Here is a 3668-nt window from a genome sequence, read left to right as displayed (position 1 = left end):
CATACGCATAATCTCTTTTAATTAACAATTAATTAAAACTTATTTATCTTTAGAATCAATTAATCAAAACAAGTTGTTAATTAATCCTAACTATAAATATTTATTCAATCCCATTGAAAAACTTCTAAATTTTCATATATGAAATAACGGATTTAACAATAGCTCTGATACCACTGTTGGAAATTAGGCTAAGGTATAGCAGCGGAAATATAAAAAATTTAACCTATTTCCATAAACCACAGGATCCGTTAACCGTTATTTCCTATAAAGAGGGATAAGAAGAATTACCTTTTGATGATCAATCTACCGTTGTTAATGAAATGCCCACAACTTCAAAAGAGATAGAAACTGTCTACCAATCTGCCCCTATCCGAAACATACCTTCCAGACCTCCGAACGACAATCCCTTCGGTGGAAACGTGGAAGAATGTGTCTAGAAGCTCCTGTCCAAAAATCGCGACGATCCGACGGTTCAATCTCCGGAAATCCGTGAAATCGTGAACTGACCTGATGTAGGAGTAGTAAAACGAATTTCTCCCTTTTGTTTGTTTTTCTTCTTCGAGTTCCCAAACACGAAATAAAACACGGGAAGATTAATTTAGTATCAACCGTTGAATAGCAACCAAAGTAGATTGCCTCTAACTAATCAACACAAGATCAAGGATAAAAGAAATAGATGAAAATCAATTGATCAAACGAAGCCGTAGAGAAATCTCGTCCTCGAACTAGGGGTGTCGAATTTTCTCTCTCTTGGACTAGGTGAATTTCGAAAATCACAAGTAGGATATGGCTTGCTTGGATTACGAAAATCTCAAGGGAAGGGTGTTAAGCCAAAAATATACCTAAAATATCATCAATAATTACATCAATATTGCTACGAATTTATGCTATTTATACCTATTTATAATACTTTTACTCCCGAATATGTTTCTTTCTTGCAAGGTACATAAATATTTGGTAAAATCCAAATAGGAGTAAAAAGAGCTCAAAAATAGAAGAAAAGCTCTACAAAAGGAGTCGAAGACGACGAAAATTAATAACGCCAAGTTGAGGACACGAACGAGAGCCGAAGAGGTGAAAAACGCTCCGTGCCGCGACCGCGGCCCCTAATATTCACGGTCGCGACACGCGTCCCTCAGCCCTCCTTCCCTTCATCCGAAGTACAAGTTGTTGCTCCCCCATTCTCGGTAGAGAATTTAATATTCTCGGTACGAGCAGGAGATTTTAGAAGCCTAGTTACACACTTTCGTTTTCGACGAAACGCGATCGTTTGGGTGGATAAAGACGTCCTTTCGCAGCGGACACGATCCTTCACAACGGACACGACACTTCAATCAAGACTCTTCAACATCTATAAATAAAGAGTTGATGGAGAGTTGAAATATAATGTTATATGTGTAGAAGAAAGAGATTAGTGTAGAATTTATGCAGAAATTCTGAGTCAAGTGATTCAGAAGTTAGATTTAGATTATGTTCAAAAGCAATATGATGTACACACATTGTTTACTAAATAATAACAAACTCAGTAGCGTTTAGACATTGTTCCAGTTTAGTTTTCATTTTGATAGTAGACCGACCCAGTCTCTATTACGAAGATTCAACGAGAAGATTGAGTAGTGGATCTGCCCCTGAGCCTGACAAACTCTAACGAAACCCAAGGAAAGGATTGACAACCCGTTCACTTGCACGCCGTCGAAGAATTCAATGCTCCATGTTCTCTGTAAACTTGTATCAATTTATATTTCATCTAATAAAGTCCGTTCTATTCGATAGATTTTTATGCAGCACTTATGGTAACCAATCCACTAAAGTGACTGCTGGTGTTTTCATTAAAACGTATTTAATCCAAAATCTTTACAAGGAAACTTTGTTGAACACTTAGGCAAATTATTATCTCGAAAGAGTTTTAATTTGATTAAGGGCAACTATCCCGAAAGGGTTTTGTCGCGTTCAAAGCCAATTAATTAGAGGTTCCTTCATTTATTTCATTTTTATAATTCGTACAAAGTTTAAAGTTGTTTTCTTTGCTTAATGCAAACAAATATACTTGTTTACTTTTCTAAAGTACTAAAACGTTCCTGTTTTGCAAATTCATTTTTAAATCAGAATATTTTCTAACATCTTCATATTCTAATCTAATTCTCATTCTAGCAATTTCAAAACCAAACCCGATTAAACGATTTTCCATATTATAAACCTTTAAAGTAAATTTAACCGATTATAAATAAGTTTTGTTGAAAAACATTCCCTGTGGGATCGATATCTTTTATTACTACAAGCGTATACCGTGCACTTGCGGAAATCGCTCAACAAGTTTTTGGCGCCGTTGCCGGGGAACGCCAAAATTTTTGACAAAATTTAGATTTTTCGTGTTTTATTATGAATCTAGGTTTATTCATACTTATTCAAACTTTTACATTTTATTTATTTTCAATTACTAACATATTTATTTCAAGTTCTGTTTTGTAGGTAGTTTCGGTTCGTGCGAAATTTCAAGTTCATGCGCAGTTCTCGAAGTTCAGGCACGTCACCAGATCCTATTGACCCAGAAATTGAAAGAACCCTTAAAAAGAACAAGAAAGAAAAGAAAAAGAAAAACAAAATCCCAATAAAAACTAAAATTACCGAGCCAGTTATGGCCACACTTATGGATTACGCTAGGCCAGGAGTGGCCGGTGTAACAAACAGTATAGTTAGACCCCAAATTAATGCACATCATTTTGAAATTAAGCCTGCGTTGCTTAATATGTTGCAAAATAATGTAACGTTTTACGGGTTACCTAACGAAAATCCTAATACCCATTTGACAAATTTCTTAGAAATTTGTGACACTTTTAAAATTACTGATGTAACTGCAGAAGCAATCAAACTTTGCCTTTTTCCTTTTACTTTGAAGGATCGAGCTAAAGAATGGTTAACTTCTATGCCAGCCGCATCAATTGAGACTTGGGAGCAATTAGCCCAAGCATTTTTATCAAAATTTTTTCCTTTAGCAAAAACCGCAAGAGTCATTAAAGAGTTAACATCTTTTTCTCAAAATGATAGTGAAACTCTTTATGAGGCTTGGGAACGTTTTAAAGAACTTCAACGTTTATGCCCACACCACCAATTGCCCGCTGAACTTTTAATGCAAACATTTTATAATGGACTAAATCCTACAACTAGAGGTTCATTGGACGCTATGTCTGGAGGGTTATTCATGAAGAAAACATCTGCCCAAGCAAGAGAACTTTTGGAGGAAATGGCAATCAACAGCAGTATGTGGCCCGCGGAACGTGGACACGTACCATCAACGAAACCATCATCCTCAACTACTTCATCAGTTAAAGGTATAATGAATCTTGATCCAGTAGCGATGTTGCAAGCCCAATTCTCTGCCTTGTCGCACAAAATTGATAGGTTTATGGCACCGTGTGATCCTAATGGTCAGCCAATCCAAACGGATGTGGATTACGAAGGTATGAGTGAAATTGAACAGGTAAATTTTGTCCAAGGGCAAAACCAAAATAATAACCCTTATTTCAATACATATAATTCTGGATGGAGAAATCATCCTAACTTTAACTGGAGAGATAATAATAATGCTAATGCTAATCAAAATCGTACTACTAATTATCAAAATCAATCCAGAGACACGATTAGCACTTTATCTTCTAAAATCGACAAAT

At 35.8% G+C, this 3668-nt stretch overlaps 1 non-coding gene across 1 annotated transcript; it reads right to left on the bottom strand.

The window, feature by feature from the left end:
* Nucleotides 1–3004: 3004 nt before the first annotated feature.
* Nucleotides 3005–3111, bottom strand: LOC136228107 (small nucleolar RNA R71). The gene has a single exon (XR_010688441.1). It is a non-coding gene; the product is annotated as a small nucleolar RNA R71 (small nucleolar RNA).
* Nucleotides 3112–3668: the final 557 nt, after the last annotated feature.

The sequence above is a fragment of the Euphorbia lathyris genome, chromosome 4 (genome assembly GCF_963576675.1).
Source record: "Euphorbia lathyris chromosome 4, ddEupLath1.1, whole genome shotgun sequence".
In the NCBI taxonomy this organism is placed as follows: Eukaryota; Viridiplantae; Streptophyta; class Magnoliopsida; order Malpighiales; family Euphorbiaceae; genus Euphorbia; species Euphorbia lathyris.
This window is presented reverse-complemented; position numbering and strand designations above follow the sequence as displayed.